Source organism: Nicotiana tabacum, chromosome 13, assembly GCF_000715075.1.
Source record: "Nicotiana tabacum cultivar K326 chromosome 13, ASM71507v2, whole genome shotgun sequence".
Taxonomy (NCBI): domain Eukaryota; kingdom Viridiplantae; phylum Streptophyta; class Magnoliopsida; order Solanales; family Solanaceae; genus Nicotiana; species Nicotiana tabacum.
The window spans coordinates 111,630,415-111,644,453 of NC_134092.1; the positions used below are offsets into that span (position 1 = coordinate 111,630,415).

The following is a 14,039-nucleotide window of genomic DNA, read 5'->3' on the forward strand; positions in this document are numbered from 1 at the left end:
ACTTTATGTATTATAATTGATTTTTCTAGCATTGTTTGTTGATATTAAGTCAATTTTGGTTAGATTCGATTGGTTTGGAGGCGAATTTTAGAGGAAAAGCCCTGGTTAAACTTTGATTTGCTTGCGGAGCAAGGTAAGTGTTGGGTCTAACTTTGACTTGAGGGAATTAGGAACCCTTGAACTATATGTTATATGAATTACGTGCGTAACGGTGTATATGCGAGGTGACGAGTGTATATACGACGTCAAAATGATTGTTTTCATGCATTCCCGTAATTCATTAACTATCTTATTCCATGTCTTAACGGTTACATGCTTTAATTGTTTTCTCTGTTGTAACTTGTTACTTGTCATTTATTTACTCTTGTATTGAAATATTTGTTTCTTCCATGATTTCATGATTAATTGCTACTTGTCTTAATTGCCTTACTTGTACACTTTAATTGTCATATATATGGCTTGTCATGTTGCTTTATATTAATTGTAGCATTACTTGATTTGATACGGGGTTCCTTTATTGCTTTGCTTTCATACTCATCGTAGAGATTATTGTGAATTGAGTTGTTGGATTGATTACATTTATTGAATTTGTTTATGGATCGGGTTGTACGCCGCAATGGATTTTATATGTGATTTTAATATTGATATGGTGAAATTAGGGAGGATTATGATATTGAATCTGATGGTGGGATCGAGTTACGCGTCAAAACGGGTTTTATATGTTATTCTTGATATTGATATGGTAAAATAAGGGAGGATTGTGTTTGTACAGTGGGATCGGGTTGCGTGTCGCAACGGATTGTATGTGTTGTACTCATTGTTGTATTGTGTTAGCTTTCAGTATTTTCATATAAGAATCTTAGGACTGATATTTCTGGATTCACTCATTTCGAGGATTGAGTTTGTTTTCATTAGTTAACTACTTTGTCGTCATTTCCTATTTTCCTTTCCTATTATTATTATACTACATACAGGTTATTGTAAGTGATCCGTCTTAGCCTCGTCACTACTTCGTCGAGGTTAGGTTCGACAGTTACAGAGTACATGGGGTCGGTTGTACTCATACTATATTCTGCACTTCCTGTGCAGATTTTGGAGTCGGTCCCAGTGACGGTCAGTAGATTGCTCGTATCCAGTGCCTAACGGAGACTTGAGGTACAGCTACAAGGCGTTCGCAACCCGAAGTCCCTTTCTACATCACTCTAGTTGTTTACTTTATTTCAAACAGTTATGCTTTCATTTAGACTTTTATTTGTAGTACTCTAGTTGCTCGTGTACCTGTGACACCAGCTCTGGGATTGTATCTAAACATCGTTGTTATTTTAGTTTACTCACTTTATTTCAGTTTTATTCACTTTATTGGTTATCATTTAATTTAATTTATTAAAATGGCTAAAATCTATTTCTAACTTTGGCTTGCCTAGCAAGTGAAATGTTAGGCGCCATCACGGTCCTGAGGGTGGAAATTCCGGGTCGTGACACAAAATCAGAAAATTCAATTTCTGAAATTTAAGCTTCGAACGACCTTTAATGGTGACTCCAAAAAAATAATTCTTTTACGTAGTTTTTTTTTCTTATCTAAATAGTGGTTATCAACTTTGAATCTGGAAGGAGAATTGAAGAATAACTATAATGGTAGAGAAATTTCGGGGTGCAAAGTTGTGATACAGGGAGAAGAATAATGAAGAAAAGAAAAAAAAATTAAATGGAGTAGGTTAACAAAAAAATTAAATGTAGTAGGTTAACATGTGAAAAGTAATTTTCAGATTATGTACAACCTAGGCCTATCAGGTAAAGGTTTTAAAAGTGGGCCATTTTTTGATGGGTTGTTGGCCAAGTGACAAGAAGTGTAATTCCCCCTAGTAAAAATTAGAACAATTAACTAGAATAACAGCCCATTTTAGCAATAAACTCAAAATAGCCCCACTTTTTTTTAAACTGTCTGATTTAACTCTTCTATACAGTTTAGTAACTTTATTTAGCCAAGCCTTAAACCATCCTTTTTCTCTCTCTCAAGCGATGAATCATCTCTCTCCTTTAATTTAGGGTTTTATTTTTTATTAAGTGTTACCATGTCTCTCTCTGCTCGATCAAAATCACATTTTTCCCTTCACCCATTAGCTAGTATCTCTCTCTCTTAAATAATCTAGGCATCATATATCTTTTGTTTACTGATTTTGATTGGGCGAAGATCAATAAACATGGAGTTTTTTGGTCTAAAATTACAAAAGTGGAAGGTCCTAAAAAATGGAGAAACGTCAGTGTTGGAGGTTCAAGTGGTTTGTAAAGGCAGATTTCCCACTCTTTTTGTTTGGTAATGTTGATTATTGTCGGTGCTTCTTCTTGGTCACGTTCTTCGATCTTCAGTCGTTCGTTGTATAATTAGTGTATAAGCACTGTAATATGTACATTAAGAGGATAGACAGAAAAAAATCATTTATACACTGTGTAACTTAAGCCATGTATAATATGTATATTTTTAGATAAGAAGAGAGATAGAGAAAAAAAAGTTATATGTATATTTTTGTAATCAGTGTATAATCACTGTATAATGTGTGTATAATCAGTGCCTACACATTAAATTATTGATTATACACTGTTTTATACATGTATAAATTTTCTAGAATATTTTCACTTTCGTTGTAGATATGGTAATATTATTTCTCCCTTCTTTCATCCAACTTTTTTCGACTTTGGATATAAATTTGTTGGAGATAATTAATGATCCAAATATTGGTGAAATTTTTGGGATTGATCTTTGGAGATTAAAATTTTAAAGGAAATCCCCGTGATTGTCGCCACTATTTATTGAGGGATTTTTTTTTCTCTTTCTATCTTTTAAACTCTGGGGCTAGACAATTAATGGCTAAATTTTATTATGGCTAATTGAAAGTAAACTATAGTGTGGGCCTAGCTATTTATGTTTTTCCCCCTAAAAATTACCCTTGCGAAATTTTTTATTTTTGAATTACTTAGTAAATTATATTTTATGGTCCCAAAAGATACGCTCAATTACCAAAGTTTGATCATTATGTTGTTGTAGTAATAAAATATAAAAGTTTAAAATTTAGAGGTATAAAAAAATCTTTTAACTTGATTTTCCCTGGTCCTAATAGTTGGTCAGTTTTTGTAGAGGTGATAAAAAAAACTTATGTGAGGAGATAAGGAATGTAACTTGTCATGTAAACGATCTTTGAATTAAATATTACTCCATTCGTTCTAATTTATGTGAGGCTTTTTTATCTAGCACAAAATTTAAAGAAAAAGCCTTTTCAAATTTATGGTAAAAACAAGCCATATTAAATTTTTTGGCTATAAGATGAAATAAAAAGTTTAAAAGTTAAGTTATTTTTAAAAATATAGAAAGTTATCATTCTTTTCAAGACAACATAGAAAAAATATCACATAAATTGGGAGTGAAAAAATAAATTAAATGCCAACTTTAAATTCTAATTTTATGTAAAAGAAGTTCATTTTTTTAAAGCCCGTTTTATCCTTTAAAAAGCTTCCTAGGACCCAAATAAATAAATCTGTAAGCATATTCAATACGAATATAGTAGTCAAACTTTCATGTTTTACTTCGATGGTAACGTACATTAGATTAAAGTTACTCGTATCATCCCAATTGATGATAATACTATTTGACTAGGCTCAAAATTTAAAACAAACAACTTTTTAAATTATACTCTTAAGGAATATTTTTCTAGTTTTAAAATCTTTTTATTAAGGATAAATTAGTTCAAAAGTAAGTTATTTGTAGAATTGTGTCATTTTTTGGGTATATAGTAAAAAGATAAGTGCGTCAGTTTTGAGGAGTAAATTGGAAGCCATTAAAAAAAGGAGTAATCAATTAATATATAAAAGGAGAAGCAATTATGCCAAGTGTCACAACGAGATATCAACATGTGCCATATTTTAGGACAAAATTCCAATAAATTTGGAGACTCAAAAAAAAAATTAAAATAGAAAAAAACTTATTTTTTTTTAAATAATTAACCAATTCAGTTATGTTGCGGAAGCCAAATGTATATAGTGTGAATGAGTCACAACTACTATACCAAAAATTATGACAACCACTAAATAATAAACAAGACAATGAGACAACAATAAAAGAACACCAGAATTTATGAGGTTCGGCCAATTTTGCCTACTTCCTCGGACACAATTAATATTTTATTCCACTCCAAAATTACAAGTGAAATATTACTAAAGAGAGAAGATACAAATGCCCTAAGAAGATAAAAAGGCAAATGAGAGGTGTACTTAAATCCTAAACATTAGGCCTCCTTTTATAGGGTGAAATTCTCATTCAAAATTGCCATCCACCGATGTGAGACTTTTGACAATTTCAACAAATCTCCACCTTGGCAAAATTCCACATCTTCAATTTTCTCTCAATAACAAATTTTGGTTGTCTTCATTATCTTTAGTGTTCAACAATGTTGATCAAATCCAAACAATGTTGAAACTTGACCGCAGTCACCACTTTTGTGAGCATATCAGCAGGGTTCTCCGTAGTATGAATTTTCTTCACCGTGACTCCACCTTCTTCTATGATTTCTCGTACGAAATGATACCGAACATCAATGTGCTTCGTCCTTGCATGATAAACTTGGTTCTTCGCTAATTGAATAGCACTTTGACTATCACAAAAAATTGTAATATTTTTTTGTTCAATACCAAGCTCCTTTAGTAACCCCTGAAGCCAAATTGCCTCCTTCACAGCCTCTGTAATAGCCATGTACTCTGCCTCTGTTATAGACAAAGCAACTGTTGACTGCAAAGTAGACTTCCAACTAACTGGTGCCTTTGCAAAAGTAAACACATAACCAGTAGTTGACCTTCGTTTGTCCAGATCACCCGCAAAATCTGAGTCACAATATCCAACTACAGACTGATTGCCTTCCTGCTCAAAAACTAACCCAACATCTACAGTACTATGAATATACCGTAGAATCTATTTCACAGCTTGTCAATGCTCCTTTCCTGGATTATGCATATATCTGCTAATAACTCCAACGGCTTGTGAAATGTCAGGTCTCGTACAAACCATTGCATACATCAAGCTACCAACAGCATTTGCGTATGGTACCATTGACATATACTCCTGTTCAGTTTCATCCTTTGGCGACATAGTAGTACTTAGCTTAAAATGGGGAGCAAGTGGCGTACTAATTGGCTTAGTCTTCTTATCTATGCCAAAACGTTGTAGTACTCTCTTAAAATATTCTTTCTGAGATAAACAGAGTTTCTTTGAACGTCTATCTCTTATTATCTCCATGCCAAGAATTTTCTTTGCCTCACCCAGATCCTTCATCTCGAACTCCTCCTTCAGTTGAATCTTCAACTTATTAATTTCTTCCGAATTCTTGGAAGTTATCAACATATCATCAACATATAGGAGAAGATATACAAAGGAACCATCATTAAGTTTACGCAAATACACACAATGATCGTATTTGCTTCTCTTGTACCCTTGCCGCAACATAAACTTGTCAAATCGCTTGTACCATTGTCTAGAAGATTGTTTCAATCCGTACAACGATTTTTCAAGTTTGCATACCATATTTTCTTTTCCAGCAACTTTGAATCCTTCTGGCTGAGTCATGTAGATTTTCTCCTCCAAGTTTCCATGTAAAAACGCAGTTTTTACATCCATCTGAACTAGTTCCAAATCCAACTGTGCTACCAAAGCCAACATAATTCTAATAGAGGAATGTTTTACAACTGGAGAAAATACTTCATTGTAATCAATTCCCTCCTTTTGAGCATATCCTTTGGCCACCAATCTTGCTTTGTAGCGAATATCTTCTTGGTTAGGAAATTCTTCTTTCTTTGCAAATACCCATTTGCACCCAATTGCTTTCTTTCCCTTCGGGAGATTGGCCAATTTCCATGTATGATTCTGATGAAGGGACTGCATTTCTTCATTCATGACAATCCTCCACTTATCTTCTTCTGAACTTTGGATTGCGTCTTTATAAGTGGTAGGAACACCATCAGCTACAATTGAGGTTGCACAAGCAACCGTCTCTATGAGACGAACAGGTTTCGTTATTGTCCTTTTTGGCCTGCTGGTTGCTATTGATTCAAGTTGTTGTCGAGGTTCCTGAGTTGGAATCTCCCTCTCTACTGGCTCTTCTTCCAGAGGGTAATCTTCATGAGTTTCCTCCTCTGCTTCTTGTGTAGGAAAAATAAATTTTTCCTCAAACTCCACCTGCTTTGATGCACCACCAGTTTGTTTGACATCTTCAACTGTCACCTTATCTGTTATGGCAGATTTATCAAAGGTAACATCTCTGCTGAATATAGTATTCCTTGTCTCTGGACACCATAAGCGGTATCCTTTGACTCCAGAAGTAATCCCCATAAATATAGCCTTCTTTGCTCTCGGATCCAATTTTGACTCTTTCACATGATAGTATGCAATTGAGCCAAACACGTGCAAAGAGTCATAATCTACAGCAGGTTTTCCATACCATTTTTCAAATGGTGTCTTGCCATCAATAGCAGTAGATGGTAGACGATTAATGAGGTGGCATGCATATGTAATTGCCTCAGCCCAAAATTCTTTGCCCAAGCCAGCATTGGACAACATACACCGTACCTTCTCCAGTAAAGTCCAGTTCATACGTTCTGCCACTCCATTCTGTTATGGTGTATGTCTGACAGTGAAGTGTCGGACGATGCCATCATTTTCACAGACCTTATTGAAATGATCATTTTTGTATTTACCTCCATTGTCTGTGCGAATACACTTGATCCTCCTGCATGTTTGATTCTCCACCATCGTTTTCCATTTGAGAAAAATTCCCAACACTTCATCTTTCCTTTTCATTGTATACACCCACACTCTTCGGGAAAAATCATCAACAAAGGTTACAAAATAGTGCTTCCCACCCAATGAAGGTGTTTTGAAAGAACCCCAAACATCAGAGTGTACATAATCCAAAATGCCTTTAGTATTATGGATCGATGTACCAAATTTAACCCCTGTCTATTTTCCTTTGACACAATGCTCGCAAAACTCCAAGTTGCAAGTCTTTACACCTTTTAACAATCCTTGATTAGATAGAGCTTTCAAGGATTTCCCTCCAGCATGTCCCAAGCGCATGTGCCATAGCCTGGTTGCTTCTGCCTCTTTGTCATCACTGGATGTCACTGTTGCTGTCCCAATAACTGTACTACCACGATAGTAGTACATGTTATTGTTCTTTCGATTGGCCTTCATTACCACTAGTGCACCGGAGCATATTCTCATCACTCCATTTTCTGCAATGATTTTGAACCCTTTTGATTCTAGGGCTCCCACAGAGATGAGATTCTTTTTCAAACCCGGTACATATCGAACATCTGTTAATGTTCTGATCATTCCATCATGGCTCCTTAATCTTATTGAACCAATGCCATATGAGGTAAGAGGGCTGTTATCCGCTGTGTGGATGAATCCATATTCTCCTTCTTGAAAATTCACGAACCAATCCTTGTTGGGACACATATGATAGCTACAAGCCGAGTCCATCAACCATATGTCTAATGATGTTCATAACTCTGTTGTAACTAATGAGAAGTCTGAATCATCACAATCAGCTACATTTAAATCCATAATGGCCTTTCCATTGTTATGTCTGGCCTTATTCTTCAACTTCGGACAGTCTTTCTTCCAGTGCCCCTTTTCTCGATAAAAGGCACATTCATCTTTGCTGGGTCTAGATCTCGACTTGGATCTTCCCTTCTTAGTCCTCGTTTGATTTTGAGGACGACCCCTCACAATTAGTGCTTCTCCTTCTCCGCCCTTCTATTTTTCTCCCTTTCTTTGTTCATAGCTGTACAAAGCCGAACAAACTTCTCTGAGAGAAATTTCGTCATTTCCATGGAGTAGAGTAGTTTCAAGGTGCTCGTACTCATTAGGAAGTGACCGCAACAACATCAAGGCCAAGTCACCATCATCAAAAGTTACATCCATATTTTGTAAATCTGTGACCAACTTATTGAAACTGGTGATATGTTCATTCATTGTGGTACCAGGAACATAGGTGAAGCGAAACAGTCTCTTCTTCATATACAATTTATTTTGACTGTTTTTCTTCAAAAATTTATCCTCCAGTGCTTTCCATAATTTACTTGCAGAAGTTTCCTTTGTGTATGGATATTTCTGCTCTCTAGCAAGGTAGGATCGAATGGTACCGCAAGCAACACGATTGATAATTTTCCAATCTTCTTCTCCAATAACATCTGGCTTCTTTTCTTCAATGGCAAGATCTAGCCCTTGTTGAAAAAGAACATCTAGAACCTCGCCTTGCCACATCCCAAAATATCCTGACCCGTCAAAAATTTCTACCGCAAATTTCGCATTTGACACAATTTTTGTCACAAGCGAAGATGCCAACGATGACGTATTATTGACACTTGATGTAGATTCTTCTTGTTTACTGTTTCCCATTTTGACACAAATATTATTTAGTAGCTGACGACACAAATCAAAATTATTTCCTTTCTGGTGCGGAAGATCAGACTAAGCTGCAACCACAGAGCATACTCAGACAGAACATTGACTCAGTTACCAAGATAGATCTTTTCTAATGTGGAAGATCAGACTATGCTGCAACCACAGAGCATACTTAGACAGTACCTTGGCTCTGATACCAATTGTTGCGGAAGCCAAATGTATATAGTGTGAATGAGTCACAACTACTATACCAAAAATTATGACAACCACTAAATAATAAATAAGACAATGAGACAACAATAAAAGAACACCAGAATTTACGAAGTTCGGCCAATTTTGCCTACTTCCTCGGACACAATCAATATTTTATTTCACTCCAAAATTATAAGTGAAATAATACTAAAGAAAGAAGATACAAATGCCTTAAGAAGATAAAAAGGCAAATGAGAGGTGTACTTAAATCCTAAACATTAGGCCTCCTTTTATAGGGTGAAATTCCCATTCAAAATTGTCATCCACCGATGTGAGACTTTTGACAATTTTAACAAGTTATTGTAGTTTTGTGAAGTCCCACATATTTTGGACAGATAATTTTTAAAACTCAAAACTAAAAAAATAAATAATTACTCCAATTCCAAAAAATGGACCCCCACGTTTTCCTTAGTTTTTTCTCTTCTTTTTTCCCTACTTCTTTGTTAGAAGCCCGTAGCTTAATTCTATATTACTTCATTAAATTAAATTAAAAGATAAGAAACCTCCATGATCCCACGAAATTGCAAAATCAAGCGCACTAAAAGGATAACAAATTAACACAGCAAAAACTGCCGCAGAGATCAGTTTATCTCTTCTCTTCTTTGGAGAAGTTTAAAACTCATCTAATTTCATCAAGATGACCAGATGGAAGAACCATAGATTGTTCTACTATTTCATTGATATGAACGGCAGGAAATTTGTACAGATGATGAATATATCGAAGAACCAACTTGCCGGTGACAAATTGCGAAAGAAGACGACCCAATTGATGGTTGTAGGTATTGTCAAATAGAAAACAAGTTCTTTGTCTTTGTTCTCCTTTTTACAGATTTGATTTATCTTCTATTTGAAATTTGAATTGAATTTTAGTATATCCAAATCAATTTGGTAGACGAAATTTGACACACGATTTTGATTTTTCGCCAAAAACATTGAGTTGAATGATGATAAGAAACTTTTCAATGATTCATTGTATAACAGATAAAAGGATAGAAGACGAATGAAGAAAGGTGTTAAGCAGAGATTCAGAGTATTTCTCCTCAAACATCACTTCACAATATATCCATTTGTGTGTGCTAGCAATGACTGTAATAAAAAGAAAGGCAAAATCTTCTGTTACATGTATTTTGATAAATGTTATTTCATTGATATAGGTTTATGTGATCGGGAAATTTTTACAAAGTACTCAGTGTTCTTTTATTGAATGAGGCTCTTCATCCGATTTTGTATGTTATCTGCTGTGTACAATATACTCAGTGAATTTTTTACCATTTAGTGATCATATATTTGTTCATTTCATCCTCACTTGAACCAGAAAGTTGATAAATGCAAGTTAGTGGCCTCAATAATTCTCCTGGACCAAGAAAAATTGGCCTTTGAATTGCTACTAGGTAGACATTGCATTTGCTTCAGAATAGTTACCCTGAGTAGTGGCTAAGCATTTACCTTTTTTCAGTACACATGCTCATATATTGCTTATTAGAGATTTATTTGGAGCATTCCTATGATGGTAATTCCATTGGCTGATTGTCACTCTATAATTTGCTACATAACTTATGCAAACTTTTATTGGTTTTTAACATTTCCATTTCTAACTTGTGGCATAGATGGTTATATTCAAGGGTTTAATATATTTATGACAAAAGGGATACATTTAAGTAATGATTAACTGGTACTTACAGTCTCATCTGCCATACCTGGAAATTTGATGAATGATGGAATCAGTCTTTCCATTTCAATATGCACATAAATTGAAACACACACACACACACACACACACACACACACACACACACACATATATATATATATATATATATATATATATATATATATTTATATTTGTTTTGTGTAAGAAATATATTATTTGTTTTAACTCCTATTAGTTTTGATCTTGAAACTTTATATGTCCTTCTTTTGTGCATCTTAATTGGCTCAATCATTCACCAAATTTACCTCAAAAAATGTGTTTGAAGTTTTTTTGGATATTTTACTGGGAAAAAAAAAAATGAGATGTAGATTTACCTTTGTTGTCGTATATTTCTTATATATTTGTCGTATATTGATTTATCCATTTATGGCATTAAACAAAAATGGTTGTTTATTTTTATGAATTGGCAGGTTCAACTTCTTAGATAAATACAGGATCGATGTGGTACTCTAACATTGTGAATGCAAGAAGAGACTCATGTGAAGGTCGTGGTAACAAGGTAAGAGACAAAAAAAGATTCTTTAGAATCAACAGATTTTAACTCTATTTCATAAAATGCTTCGAATCTATGTTTTCCGCTATACAATACAAGTGTTTATACGTGAAATAAAATGAATTACCTTGGCAAGTACTACTTTGAAGATCTATGAAATAGCATTTCAAATATGACGCTTGAGCTTTCGTTCATAAAAGCTTGAAACATAAAACTCTCTCTATATTTTAATGTTGGATCGCTGCTGGAAATAAAACAATCCTTAAGATGCAGAAGATTGATCTAAATGCAAGTGAGGACAAAAGGAAGTATTTCATACAATCCCAATAATGACTGACACTAAGTTTAAGTACGCAACATCCTTTAAATTCAAACTCAACTTCATATATATCCCACAAACTCAAAAAAGACCAATATTGTACAAGTATAGAAAAACAAATGATATAAGATGCCTTCATTTCAAATCAGTGATTGATGTTTTATATGCGAAAAAAGAAAGATGGTTTGAATCGCTAAACTATAAAGTGGCGTGATAGTGCTATGGTAAATAAAGTTGTTCGGTCGAAAGATGTGACTGAACAACCATGAAAATAGGTGAGAAGGAGGTTGATGAGTAAATGGTTATGAAATAACCGAATAGGCAATGGTTTAGGTTGAATTGTATATGTACAGAGAAATTTGCAATTTTGGTGTCTCCTTATGAAGAAAAGGTTTGCGTTTATGTGTTTTCTGTATTAGTTGTGTGTGAATATGAACGTATAGTGAATTTGTGGAGACTTTGAGGTCGCTCTATGATGTTCAATGTAAGTTGCAAGTTCAAACAAGTAGAAGGAAAATTAGCATTGTAATGTTCCAAGTAGTTTTATTTAAAAAAATATTAGACTAATACATCACTATATATGTACGTGGGGATTTTGTTTTTACTAGATATTTTCACGGTCTCAAGGACATTCAAATGCACAAAGTTGTATTTGAGAAAGATGCACCTCGTGATGGAACTGCATTAGCTTTTTACGTTTCGCAACCAGATTAATATTCATTATTATTAGGTTCTTCCATTTTTGACTTGCTTTTCGCATATGTACTGTGAACATTATGGAAGTTTATTCATTATATTTCTACAAGTATATCACTTACCTTATATTTTAGACATGCAAAATCAATTTTTCACTTACATTCTTCCTTTCCATAATTTTTTCTATCATCAGCTCTCTTTGGATATCCTTTTTTCTCTTTGGTTGATTTTGTTGTTGTTGTTGTTGGAAAACAATTCTGAAAAAGCGTTTGTGTAGAGACAACAACAAATATTAGTCTTCACACATATTCTTATATTCTTAAGTGGCTTGATAAGAAAAGTAAGGTGATGATATTGTTTACAAACTTAAGTCTTAAATCTACGTCTTTCTTACTTATATACAAGTCCAGTTATTATGTATTGTGAATAACTTTTCGAGATACTATAAGTAACTTTGTGAGGCTTAATAACTATTTTTTATTTAGTTATCATATATGACTTTTTACTTTCAAGACTCTTTTGTTTAAAACTGATTTTGCTTTAACAATTTTTGTCTATCCCATTTATATCGAGTTATATTCTCTGTTTCGCGACAGAGACGCAGAAACATAAAAATTAAAGTCATCCTTCTCATTGTTGGGTTAGAGGCTGATTTTGAAGTTTTTAATTTGAACATAAGATTGAACAACACAATCTTGAGGAAATACATCATCAACAAATGGTTATGGTCATGCCAAAAGGTACATACATTAGAAGTGTAGAACAAGGTTGGTGTTGGAGGTTACATGGCATCCGCTCAGTCGACCAGTGCCGATGATATCCGGACACTTTGAAATGGAGATCTGCAGTTTTGGATGAATGAATAATATCTTTATAGCTGCTTTGCAAAAATTGGAGATGTACTAAACTTTCTGAAATACGGTGTTGTTGCTGAGTGTTTTAATATATAAAATTATGTCTTAGGGAGAAGAATAGATCTTTTAAATTGTTGTGGGAATTAGTAAGAGTTTGATGTTGTCATATGCTTTGGATTTATTTTCTACCGAGTGTTATGCAGGTTTATCTGAGGTAAATGAATATTATGCACTGGTGTTTATATGCAGCAACTAACTTTATATGATAAACTAAGTATCAGTACCATCCCTCTATATTTTTTTGATTGACAAGTTTGACATAGTTACCAAAATGATTTATCCGCTAAAATCATTTATTTTCCATCATTTTTCTAAATCACAGTCCTTCTTTTGTACTTGAAATTGCACAGTTGAAGTCCAATTAGCATGACTATTCTTGCAGGATTTCCTTGCCAATATGAAGAATGCATGGAGCTTCTCAAAAATATTTCTGCATTCAAAGGTTAAAATAATTTTATGCAAATGTAAACTTCATTGCTTGCGATATGCAAAGTAAAGTAGCTTATAATGCAGTATAGTAGAATTAGGGCCGCTAGAAACTCCAACAATAAAGTAGTGAAAATAACAATATTGGTAAGATAGGAATTTTTGTGAAATTACTTTTATTTAATATTCTCCGCGCATCACGCGGGTAAGTATACTAGTATATATAGAAGTAGAAAAAAGAGTGGGGAGCAAACGAAATGGGCTCTTTTCTTTTTTCGTGAATTTCCTTACTCAGTTATGTCCTATGGACCTATTCATCCTAAATTTGTGTAATTCTGTTTCCATTCTTGACAAAATGAACATAAAAAAACGAATAATTTAGCCTCTTTCAAATTCATAGCACGTTGGCCAAACTTCTAAAATCAGTTTATTTTAAAAATTATTTTTCTCGCAAGTATTTTTCAAAAAAGTATTTTTGGTGATAAATAGTTTGTGTTTGACTAATTAATTTGAAAAACACTTTTGAACAATAATTAGTATTTGACCAAACTTTTAAAAATTTCTTCTAATTGTATTTTTCTCAAAAGTGATTTTCAGAAAAGTGTTTTTCGAAAGAAACGATTTTTTTCTACTTCTCAAAAACTGCTTCTGCTTCTGCTTCTCATCAAAAGTACTTTTTTATTTTTTTTCTTAAAGCCTAGCCAAATACCTCAATTTTTGGAAAACGATACTTTTGGCAAAAATATATATATATTTTACCAAAAAAAAAAAGTTTGGCC

The 14,039-nt window shown here is 33.6% G+C and overlaps 1 long non-coding RNA gene across 1 annotated transcript; it reads left to right on the plus strand.

Moving 5' to 3' along the window:
* Positions 1–9,173: 9,173 nt before the first annotated feature.
* Positions 9,174–13,023, plus strand: LOC107776553 (uncharacterized). The gene is made up of 2 exons (XR_012698133.1): positions 9,174–9,480; positions 10,823–13,023. It is a non-coding gene; the product is annotated as an uncharacterized LOC107776553 (long non-coding RNA).
* The last annotated feature ends 1,016 nt before the right edge of the window (positions 13,024–14,039 follow it).